Source organism: Oncorhynchus nerka, linkage group LG7, assembly GCF_034236695.1.
Source record: "Oncorhynchus nerka isolate Pitt River linkage group LG7, Oner_Uvic_2.0, whole genome shotgun sequence".
NCBI classification, from domain to species: domain Eukaryota; kingdom Metazoa; phylum Chordata; class Actinopteri; order Salmoniformes; family Salmonidae; genus Oncorhynchus; species Oncorhynchus nerka.
Genome location: NC_088402.1, coordinates 25,681,958 through 25,694,485, shown reverse-complemented (window position 1 = coordinate 25,694,485; position 12,528 = coordinate 25,681,958).

Sequence of the window (12,528 nt, the reverse complement as noted above, 5' to 3'; positions counted from 1 at the left end):
GTCCATTTGGAAGACCCATTTGCGACCAAGCTTTAACTTCCTGACTGATGTCTTGAGATGCTGCTTCAATATATCCACATAATTTTCCTCCCTCATGAAGCCATCTATTTTGTGAAGTGCACCAGTCCCTCCTGCAGCAGGCCACCCACCCCCACTTTTATTTATTTTTATTTCACCTTTATTTAACCAGGTAGGCTAGTTGAGAACAAGTTCTCATTTGCAACTGCGACCTGGCCAAGATAAAGCATAGCAGTGTGAACAGACAACACAGAGTTACACATGGAGTAAACAATTAACAAGTCAATAATACAGTAGAAAAAGGAGAGTCTATATACATTGTGTGCAAAAGGCATGAGGAGGTAGGCGAATAATTACAATTTTGCAGATTAACACTGGAGTGATAATTGATCAGATGGTCATGTACAGGTAGAGATATTGGTGTGCAAAAGAGCAGAAAATTAAAAAAAATAAAAACAGTATGGGGATGAGGTAGGTAAAAATGGGTGGGCTATTTACCGATAGACTATGTACAGCGGCAGCGATCGGTTAGCTGCTCCGATAGCAGATGTTTGAAGTTGGTGAGGGAGATAAAAGTCTCCAACTTCAGCGATTTTTGCAATTTGTTCCAGTCACAGGCAGCAGAGAACTGGAACGAAAGGCGGCCAAATTAGGTGTTGGCTTTAGGGATGATCAGTGAGATGCACCTGCTGGAGCACGTGTTACGGGTGGGTGTTGCCATCGTGACCAGTGATCTGAGATAAGGCGGAGCTTTACCTAGCATGGACTTGTAGATGACCTGGAGCCAGTGGGTCTGGCGACGAATATGTAGCGAGGGCCAGCCGACTAGAGCATACAGGTCACAGTGGTGGGTGGAATAAGGTGCTTTAGTGACAAAACGGATGGCACTGTGATAAACTGCATCCAGTTTGCTGAGTAGAGTGTTGGAAGCAATTTTGTAGATGACATCGCTGAAGTCGAGGATCTGTAGGATAGTCAGTTTTACTAGGGTAAGTTTGGCAGCGTGAGTGAAGGAGGCTTTGTTGCGGAATAGAAAGCCGACTCTTGATTTGATTTTCGATTTGAGATGTTTGATATGAGTCTGGAAGGAGAGTTTACAGTCTAGCCAGACACCTAGGTACTTATAGATGTCCACATATTCAAGGTCGGAACCATCCAGGGTGGTGATGCTGGTCAGGCGTGCGGGTGCAGGCAGCGAACGGTTGAAAAGCATGCATTTGGTTTTATTAGCGTTTAAGAGCAGTTGGAGGCCACGGAAGGAGTGTTGTATGGCATTGAAGCTCGTTTGGAGGTTAGATAGCACAGTGTCCAAGGACGGGCCGGAAGTATATAGAATGGTGTCTTCTGCGTAGAGGGGGATCAGGGAATCACCCGCAGCAAGAGCAACATCATTGATATATACAGAGAAAAGAGTCGGCCCGAGAATTGAACCCTGTGTCACCCCCATAGAGACTGCCAGAGGACCGGACAGCATGCCCTCCGATTTGACACACTGAACTCTGTCTGCAAAGTAATTGGTGAACCAGGCAAGGCAGTCATCCGAAAAACCGAGGCTACTGAGTCCGCCGATAAGAATATGGTGATTGACAGAGTTGAAAGCGTTGGCAAGGTCGATGAAGACGGCTGCACAGTACTGTCTTTTATCAATGGCGGTTATGATATCGTTTAGTACCTTGAGCGTGGCTGAGGTGCACCCGTGACCGGCTCGGAAACCAGATTGCACAGCGGAGAAGGTACGGTGGGATTCGAGATGGTCAGTGACCTGTTTGTTGACTTGGCTTTCGAAGACCTTAGATAGGCAGGGCAGGATGGATATAGGTCTGTAACAGTTTGGGTCCAGGGTGTCTCCCCCTTTGAAGAGGGGGATGACTACAGCAGCTTTCCAATCCTTGGGGATCTCAGACGATATGAAAGAGAGGTTGAGCAGGCTGGTAATAGGGGTTGCGACAATGGCGGCGGTTAGTTTCAGAAATAGAGGGTCCAGATTGTCAAGCCCAGCTGATTTGTACGGGTCTAGGTTTTGCAGCTCTTTCAGAACATCTGCTATCTGGATTTGGGTAAAGGAGAACCTGGAGAGGCTTGGGCGAGTAGCTGCGGGGGGGGGAGCTGTTGGCCGAGGTTGGGGTAGCCAGGCGGAAGGCATGGCCAGCCGTTGAGAAATGCTTGCTGAAGTTTTCGATAATCATGGGTTTATCGGTGGTGACCGTGTTACCTAGCCTCAGTGCAGTGGGCAGCTGGGAGGAGGTGCTCTTGTTCTCCATGGACTTCACAGTGTCCCAGAACTTTTTGGAGTTGGAGCTACAGGATGCAAACTTCTGCCTGAAGAAGCTGGCCTTAGCTTTCCTGACTGACTGCGTGTATTGGTTCCTGACTTCCCTGAACAGTTGCATATCGCGGGGACTATTCGATGCTATTGCAGTCCGCCACAGGATGTTTTTGTGCTGGTCGAGGGCAGTCAGGTCTGGAGTGAACCAAGGGTTATATCTGTTCTTAGTTCTGCATTTTTTGAACGGAGCATGCTTATCTAAAATGGTGAGGAAGTTACTTTTAACGAATGACCAGGCATGAGGTCAATGTCCTTCCAGGATACCCGGGCCAGGTCGATTAGAAAGGCCTGCTCACTGAAGTGTTTTAGGGAGCGTTTGACAGTGATGAGGGGTGGTCGTTTGACTGCGGCTCCGTAGAGGATACAGGCAATGAGGCAGTGATCGCTGAGATCCTGGTTGAAGACACCGGAGGTGTATTTGGAGGGCCAGTTGGTCAGGATGACATCTATGAGGGTGCCCTTGTTTACAGATTTAGGGTTGTACCTGGTGGGTTCCTTGATGATTTGTGTGAGATTGAGGGCATCTAGCTTAGATTGTAGGACTGCCGGGGTGTTAAGCATATCTCAGTTTAGGTCACCTAACAGAACAAACTCTGAAGCTAGATGGGGGGCGATCAATTCACAAATGGTGTCCAGGGCACAGCTGGGAGCTGAGGGGGGTCGGTAGCAGGCGGCAATAGTGAGAGACTTATTTCTGGAGAGAGTCATTTTTAAAATTAGTAGTTCGAACTGTTTGGCTATGGACCTGGAAAGTATGACATTACTTTGCAGGCTATCTCTGCAGTAGACTGCAACTCCTCCCCTTTTGGCGGTTCTATCTTGACGGAAAATGTTATAGTTGGGTATGGAAATCTCCGAATTTTTGGTGGCCTTCCTGGGCCAGGATTCAGACACGGCAAGGACATCAGGGTTAGCAGAGTGTGCTAAAGCAGTGAGTAAAACAAACTTAGGGAGGAGGCTTCTGATGTTGACATGCATGAAACCAAGGCTTTTTCGATCACAGAAGTCAACAAATGAGGGTGCCTGGGGACATGCAGGGCCTGGGTTTACCTCCACATCACCCGCGGAACAGAGGAGGAGTAGTATGAGGGTGCGGCTAAAGGCTAATTTTCCTCCCTCATGAAGCCATCTATTTTGTGAAGTGCACCAGTCCCTCCTGCAGCAGGCCACCCACCCCCACTTTTATTTTTTTTTATTTCACCTTTATTTAACCAGGTAGGCTAGTCCCCAACGCCTAGAGCGTTGGGGACAGAGAGTAAAAGGAGCAGATTTCTGGGCATGGTAGAATATATTCAGGGCATAATGCGCAGACAGGGGTATGGTGGGGTGCGGGTACAGCGGAGATAAGCCCAGGCACTGGGTGATGATGAGAGAGATTGTATCTCTGGACATGCTTGTTGTAATGGGTGAGGTCACCGCATGTGTGGGAGGTGGGACAAAGGAGGTATCAGGGGTATGAAGAGTGGAACTATGGGCTCCATTGTAAACTAAAACAATGATAACTAACCTGAACAACAGTATACAAGGCATATTGACATTTGCGAGAGACATACAGCGAGGCATACAGTAATCACAGGTGTTGAATTGGGAGAGCTAGCTAAACATTAGGTGAGACAACAACAGCTAATCAGCTAGCACAACAGCAGGTAAAATGGCGTTGACTAGGCAGGGAGGGTCGGATTAACTACACACAGAGCCTGAGTGCGGCTGGGGCCGACAGATAAAACATAAACAAGCAGAATGGAGTACCGTGATTAATGGACAGTCCAGCATGCATCAGCTATGTAGCCAAGTGATCAGTGTCCAGGGGGCAGCGGTGGATGGGACTGGCGAGTATTATCCAGGTAAAAAAAAACTGGCTGGCTGTGCAGAAGGTATAGCCGCTAGCAGTGGCTAACAATGACTAAATAGCTTGTAGCTAGTTAGCTGGTTAGCTTCTGGAGGTTCTTGAATGTGTTCTAAAAATTAAAAATAATAGCGATTCCGTATCACATTGGGGGAGGCAGGTTACCAGAAGGTATAATCGAATTAAAAATCGAAAAGAGATTGAAAGTAAATATGGGTCCAGTGAGTGGTTGGGCTGGCTGGGGACGCGGCGATTCAGACAGTTAGCATGCCTGTGCTAACAAGCTAACAGTTAGTAGGCCGGGGCTGAGCAAGGTAGCAGTTAGCGGACCGGGGCTAAACAAGCTAGCAGTTAGCAGGCCGAATTAGCAAGCAAGCAGATAGCAAGGGCTAGAAAGTTAGTCTTTGGGGGACGTCGCGATGGGGTGAGTCTGTTTATGCCTCTTCATGCGGTGACATCGATAGACCGGTCGTGGGTCCGGATATTGTAGCCCAGGAGTATGCTTCGGTGGTAGCACAGGAGCTCTGGCTGGGCTAGCTTCAAGCTAAGTGGATGGAAACGCTAGCCAGGAGTAATCATCCGGGGTTGCGGTTAGCTAGTTAGCTAGTTGTGAAGATCCAGCTGAAAATGTTCCGTTTGCGGTGGGAATCCGGGGATAAAAAAGAAAAATAATAATAGGTCCGTTATGCTCTGGTTAGAGTCGCTTTGTTCGAACTGGCGAGAGCTTTCCGAGCTAAAGGTTAGCTGATGACCAGTTAGCTGATGACCGCTAGCAATGGTTTGCTGGTAGTTAGCTGGCTATCTTCAGTTGAGGGGTTCCGGATCCGAAGTAAATATAAGTACTTTAGAAAAAAAAGCAGATCCGCGCTACATTGGGTGAGGCGGGTTGCATGAGAGTATTTCGAAGTTGAGGTTTAGCAAAATGTTTTAAAAGATATGCGAAGAAAAATATGTAAAAAAACGATATATACAAGGGACACGACACGACAAGACGTCCGACTGCTACGCCATCTTGGATCCACAACCTGCTTCAGGGTTGGGATGGAGTTCTTCGGCTTGCAAGCATCCCCGTTTTTCCTCCAAACATTATGGCCAAACAGTTCTATTTTTGTTTCATCAGACCAGAGGACATTTCTCCAAAAAGTACAATCTTTGTCCCCATGTGCAGTTGCAAACCATAGTCTGGCTATTTTATGGCGGTTTTGGAGCAGTGGCTTCTTCCTTGCTGAGCGGCCTTTCAGGTTATGTCGATATATGACTCACTTTACTGTGGATATAGATACTTTTGTACCTGTTTCCTCCAGCATCTTCACGGGGTCCTTGGCTGTTCTGGGATTGATTTGCACATTTCGCACTAAAATACGTTCATCTTTAGGACACAGAACGCATTTCCTTCCTGAGTAGTATGACGGTTGCGTGGTTTCATGGTGTTTATACTTGCGTACTATTGTTTGTACAGATGAACGTGGTACCTTCAGGTGTTTGGAAATTGCTCCCAAGGATGAACCAGACTTGTGGAGGTCTACAATTTTTTTAATGAGGTCTTGGCTAATTTTGTTTGATTTTCCCATGATGTCAAGCAAAGAGCCACTGAGTTTGAAGGTAGGCCTTGAAATTAATCCACAGGTACACCTCCAATTGACTCAAATGATGTCATTTGGCCCCCTGGTTTGGCCCCCTGGTGGCCATGGGCAGGGTTAGGCACCCCTTTTCAGGTGGTCGGGCCCCCCTCCCTGGGTCATTGTCAGCCCTCTCTGGCCTTCTCCTCCATTACAATGGGGAAGGGAGCTGGCTCGCTGTAGTTGCGCCCCCTAGTTGCCTTGGCGAGCGGTGAGGGGGAGGGTCTCCGCACCTTCAAGGTGTCAGCCCCTGTCCCCAGAGGTCGGCCCTCCCAGTAGCTGGAGCGAGACTCTAGACAGAGTCTCTGGGTTAGAGCGTTAACATCACCTATAAATGCACACTGGACAAGTGTAATGAACATGTGTAAAAGTTACCATAACAAGCGTTCTAATCCCCTGTAATGCACACTGGACAGACAAACAAAATCACGTGTACAAAAAATGATATTTGACACTTGAATAAAGCAAGTGTAAAATTATCATAACAAGTGTTCAAATCATCTGTAAATGCACACAGGACCAAATACCCCTGACTGCAGTGTGCAATTCGGGGCCGGGCTCAATGTTTAACCCCTCCCACTTTTTTGTCCCACACACTGAATACAAACACACATTTGCGCACATGTTGAATACAAACATATTTCTTTTTTGAAGATCATAAGAAATATTATATGAAGTGGTACCAGCAGATGTGTTAACACTTTTTGCTTCATGCTATATTTGAGACAAGCTTCTGATATTGCTACTGATATTGTCTGATATTGTTGCAGTGAACAGTATGTCATGTACTGTTAAAATTGTGTTGATAAATGTTATAACTTTAATTATATTATTTAATTGAGCATATATATACTGTCACTACCTATCCTGATTTATAATGCTATTTCCTTTCCTGATGAGAATGGAGGCTGACTATACCATACTGACAAGCTGAATGTGCTTTGTACATTAATTAAGTTATACCAGCTCCAGTGAAGAGATCAGAGACTCGGGTGACTTCTACGTTACCTTCACTAAACAACACAATTATCAATTGAAATAATTAACACAGCAGACAAAAACCAGGTTTGACCACTCCTCAAAAATGGCTTCACTCCTGCTCCTCAAAAGAGGCAAAGACTTTTCTTGTTGTCAACTGCCTCCACACAGAACATCTCATAATCTCTCTGTAACTGTAATGGCTCTCGTTTGTAGAATGAAGAGTGGACCAAGGCACAGCGTTGTAGGCGTACATCGTCTTTTCATTGATGACACCAAAACAAAATAACAAAGACAAAAAATGAAAGGGCACAGTTCTGTAAGGCTAAGAAACTCAACAGAAAACAAGATCCCAAAAAACCCAAAAGGAAAATGACAACTATTATATCATCTCCAATCAGAGACAACGACAGACAGCTGCCTCTGATTGGGAACCACACTCGGCCAAAAACAAATAAATAGAAAACATAGACTTTCCCCACCCGAGTCATACCCTGACCTAACCAAACATAGAGAATAATAAGGATCTCTAAGGTCAGGGCGTGACAGTACCCCCCCACCCCCCTCCCCCAAAGGAGTGGACTCCGAACGCAAACCTGAACCTATAGGGGAGGGTCCGAGTGGGCATCTACTCTCGGTGGGGGCTCCGGTGCGGGACGCACACCCCGCTCCGCTTGAGGCACCCCCCACTTCGGTGGCGCCTCTGGTGCAGGGATCGTAGCCTAGACCTCCGGACCGTAGATCGTCGCTGCAGGCTCCAGACTGGGGACCCTCGCTGGAGGCTCCGGACTGGGAACCGTCACTGCAGGCTCCGGACTGGGGACCGTCACTGGAGGCTCCGGACTGGGGACCGTGGCTGGAGGCTCCGGACTGGAGACCGTCGCTGCAGGCTCCGGACTGGGGACCGTCACTGCAGGCTCCGGACTGGGAGACCGTCGCTGGAGGCTCCGGACTGGGGACCGTCACTGGAGGCTTCTTTCCCTGGATCATCACTGCAGGCTTTGTGCCATGGATCATCACTGCAGGCTCCGGGCCGTGGATCATCAATGGAGTCTTCGTGCCATGGATCATCACTGGAGGCTTCGTGCCATGGATCATCACTGGAGGCTTCGGGCCATGGATCATCACTGGAGGCTTCGTACGTGGAGCCGGAACAGGTCTCACCGGACTGCGGAGACGTACTAGAAGCCTGGTGTGGGGAGCTGCCACAACGCGTCCTGGCTGGATACCCACTTTAGCTCGGGGAGTGTGGAGAGCTGGCACAGGACACACTGGGCTATGAAGGCGCACTGGAGGCATAGTGCATAGAGCCTGTGCAGGATATACTGGGCCGTGGAGGAGCACTGGAGGTCTGGAGCATAGCACAACCGTACCCTGTAGCACGGAAAGTGCGGGGAGCTGGAACACACCGCACTGGGTTGTGCTGGCGAACTGGGGATACCGTGCGTAGAGCTGGCGCAGGATATCCTTGACTGAGGAGACGCATTGGAGACCAGGACCGCTGAGCCGGCACAATCCGTCCTAGCTGGATGCCCACTCTAGCATGGCAAATGCGGGGAGCTAGCACAGAGCGCACCGGGCTGTGAATGCGCACTGGAGACACCGTGCGCATCACCGCATAACACTGTGCCTGACTGGTCACACGCTCCCCACGGTAAGCACTGGGAGTTGGCTCAGGATTAAACCCTGACTCTGCCAATCTCCCCGTGTGACCCCTCCCCCCAAAAAATTTGGGAGCTGCCTCTCAGGCTTCTGTTGTTGATCTAACTCCTCCTGTCATCGCCGTTCCGCTTTCGCTGCCTCCATCTGCTCCATTGGACGGCGATACTCTCCGGCCCTTGTCCAGGGTCCTTCTCCATCCAGGATTTCCTCCCATGTCCACTCCTCCTGGCCACGCTGCTTGGTCCATTTTTCGTGGGATCTTGTTTTCTGTTTAGTTTCTTAGCCTTACAGAACTGTTCGCTTTCGTTTTTTTGTCTTTGTTATTTTGTTTTGGTGTCATCAATTAAAAGACGATGTACACCTACCGCGCTGCGCCTTGGTCCACTCTTTATTCAACATACGAGAGCCGTTACAGTAACATGAGTGGTCCCTTGAGGACAATATTTTCCTCTTCATCCAGGCCATCATACAACCGTAGTTCTGGGTTGTAATGTGGTCTTCCCCATCCATCCCAATTACACTAGGCAGGGAAAAAGTGCCTTTAAATGTTTGGAGTTCGCACCACCTTGCTGCCTCTAGGGTGTCCCTTAGAAGAACACCTGCTTCCTTGAAGAAAAAGGAAGAATAAATATTAAGACTAGTGCCTCATTGGGTGATCAAGTCAAATTACACCCCACTTTCACAATACCACCATGCAAACGAAAGCCCCTATTACCAAAGGGGTGTTCAGTGATATCTATAACGACTCAACAAGTCATCACAACTATTATATCTTGCCATGCATCAAGCCTTTAGTATTACACACAGTAGACTACATACCCAGTTCACAGCTCCCAGTTCGCTGTGCATTTTGTTTTCAGTATCGCCCAGAAAGGAAACAGATTGTGGTCATTAAGTAATGTAAGGGAACCTCTAGGGATGTGTGTACAAGAATGCACCTTACTTTAGCTAATAGCCTATACAGTACCTGATCCTGCAGAGCTGGATGCTGATGTGACATGCTGTGACTTCTTGGGGGGACGGGGACGTCTTCTACATCATCCTGAAATATATTGGAGAGGGGGGCTTTAAACATTGGTTTATGACTATACCACTCATCATATGACACCTCCTACCTGTAGTGTGTTTTGTTTACGCCGCCTTTATCAATCTTTCAACCTCTCTTCTTCTTAGTGAGTGAATGACACACATCCAATATGAACATATATTCAGGTCATGTAACGGTCGTCGTATGAAGAAGGTGTGGACCAAAGCGCAGCGTGGTAAGTGTTCATGATTTTTTTTATTTCAACTGAACACAAAACAAAATAACCAGAGAATGAACAAAAACGAAACATTCCTGTTTGGTGCAGAAAAACAAAACAGAAAACAACTACCCACAAATACCAGGTGGGAACAGGCTACCTAAGTATGGTTCTCAATCAGAGACAACGATTGACAACTGCCTCTGATTGGGAACCATACCATGCCAAACACATAGAACTATAACACACAGAACAAACATAGAATGCCCCCCCCCCAAAGGTGCGGAATCCGGCCGCAAAACCTAAACCCATAGGGGTGGGTCTGGGTGGGCATCTGTCCGCGGTGGCGGCTCTGGCGCGGGATGTCGCCAGACAGGCGGGAGACTCTGGCAGCGCCGGACAGGTGGGAGACTCTGGCAGCGCCAGACAGGCGGGAGACTGGCAACGCCGGAGTGAAGGGAGACTCTGGCAGCTCCGGAGTGAAGGGCGACTCTGGCCGCTCCGGAGTGAAGGGCGACTCTGGCTGCTCCGGAGTGAAGGGCGGCTCTGGCAGCTCCTGACTGACGGGCGGCTCTGGCAGCTCCTGACTGACGGGCGGCTCTGGCAGCTCCTGACTGACGGGCGGCTCTGGCTGCTCCTGACTGACGGGCGGCTCTGGCGGCTCCGGACAGGAGGGAGACTCTGGAGGTGCCGGACAGGCTGGACAACCTGGAGGGAGGAGACGGAGAGACAGCCTGGTGCATGGGTGATTTTAAGGATGCAAATGAAAAGTTGTTATAATGTTCAAGACTTAGGGTATTGGAAAGTTCTGCAGGACAACTAGGCACCACTGTCGCCTAATTTGCTGCATGTTTTCCTTTGAAAAAGAAAATCACTCAATCGGATGAGTATCCCAAAAACATTGTATCCACTAGTGATGATAATTTCATAATTTATACATACCTAAGTGAAATCACACTGTGCTTCCATTGCAATGTACAGAGCGTACTGTAAGTTAAGAAAGAGTAGGTTGTTAAGTTTGATAGTTATGATAACAACAATAATAATGATAATAGTAAATCATAATAATAATACCCCCCCCCCCCCCCCCCTAGGAAATAGGTCCCAAAAAGTGTCAAGAATAATAAACAAGAAAGAATATGAGCAATAGTGTTATAATGTCTTACTGAGCATTTCCATAAGTCCACTCAAGTTTCTTCAACTGTCTAATGACTGTGATTAGAGCGATGTTGATGTTGTGCCGTGCTGCAAGCACAGAAATAATAATAACTTTTCATATGTTATAACAGAAAATAGGACTAATATAATATACTGAATAGCATCTTATGATCACAACAAACACGCCACAGTTGTTTGAGAAACCTTGCTTTGATAGGCCCTGTGGTGTGAACAAGGTGCAATTTTCCATAAAGGAATGACAATCAAATGGTACAGTTCAGTAGAATAATTTAAAGGAATATCCAACCTGAACATCATCCACACCAAAAGTCCACCAAGGTCCATGGGACAAGATCCGAGCAATGTTTCTGTGAACACAGTGTATGTGAAAGTAAAGAAAAAGTACAATTCAACAGCTTTTTAATACTCCAGCATGCATAACAGTTTTGAACATAGTTGGAACTGAATTAGCCCAAGAATTGTTCACAACATGTATGGGTGTTGCTGGACCAGAAAATGTATTTTCGACTGCAAACACACAATTTCTCACATCAATGCACTCACATGCCAAAAATCTTTCCTTGGACACTGTTTCAAAGCAATGTGTATGCTTTCTTGGTACATTTGTTTTGAAGTGTTTTCTTATTTAACTTCAGTTTGTAGTGTGGACAAGTGACAATTACTTTTCTTGACTTGCCATGTATGTTGGGACCTGGTGATTTCATTATTGTACAGTCATGGCCAAAAGTTTTGAGAATGACACAAATATTAATTTCCACAAAGTTTGCTGCTTCAGTGTCTTTAGATATTTTTGTCAGATGTCAGTATGGAATACTGAAGTATAATTACAAGCATTTAATAAGTGTCAAAGGCTTTTATTGACAATTACATGAAGTTGATGCAAAGAGTCAATATTTGCAGTGTTGACCATTCTTTTTCAAGATCTCTCCAATCCGCCCTGACATGCTGTCAATTAACTTCTGGGCCACATCCTGACTGATGGCAGCCCATTCTTGCATAATCAATGCTTGGAGTTTTTCAGAATTTTGGGAGTTTTGTTTGTCTACCCGGCTCTTGAGGATTAACCACAAGTTCTCAATGGGATTAAGGTCGGGGGAGTTTCCTGGCTATGAACCCGAAATATTGATGTTTTGTTCCCCGAGCCACTTAGTTATCACTTTTGCCTTCTGGCAAGGTGCTCCATCATGCTGGAAAAGGCATTGTACGTTCACCAAACTGTTCCTGGATGGTTGGGAGAAGTTGCTCTCGGGGGATGTGTTGGTACCATTCTTTATTCATGGCTGTGTTCTTAGGCAAAATTGTGAGTGAGCCCACTCCCTTGGCAGAGAAGCAACCCCAGACATGAATGGTCTCAGGATGCTTTACTGTTGGCATGACACAGGACTGATGGTAGCGCTCACCTTGTCTTCTCCAGACAAGCTTTTTTTCTGGATGCCCCAAACAATCGGAAAGGGGATTCATCAGAGAAAATAACTTTAACCCAGTCCTCAGCAGTCCAATCCCTGTACCTTTTGCAGAATATCAGTCTGTCCCTGATGTTTTTCCTGGAGAGAAGTGGCTTCTTTGCTGCCCTTCTTGACACCAGGCCATCCTCCAAAAGTCTTTGCCGAACTGTGCGTGCAGATGGACTCACACCTGCCTGCTGCCATTCCTGAG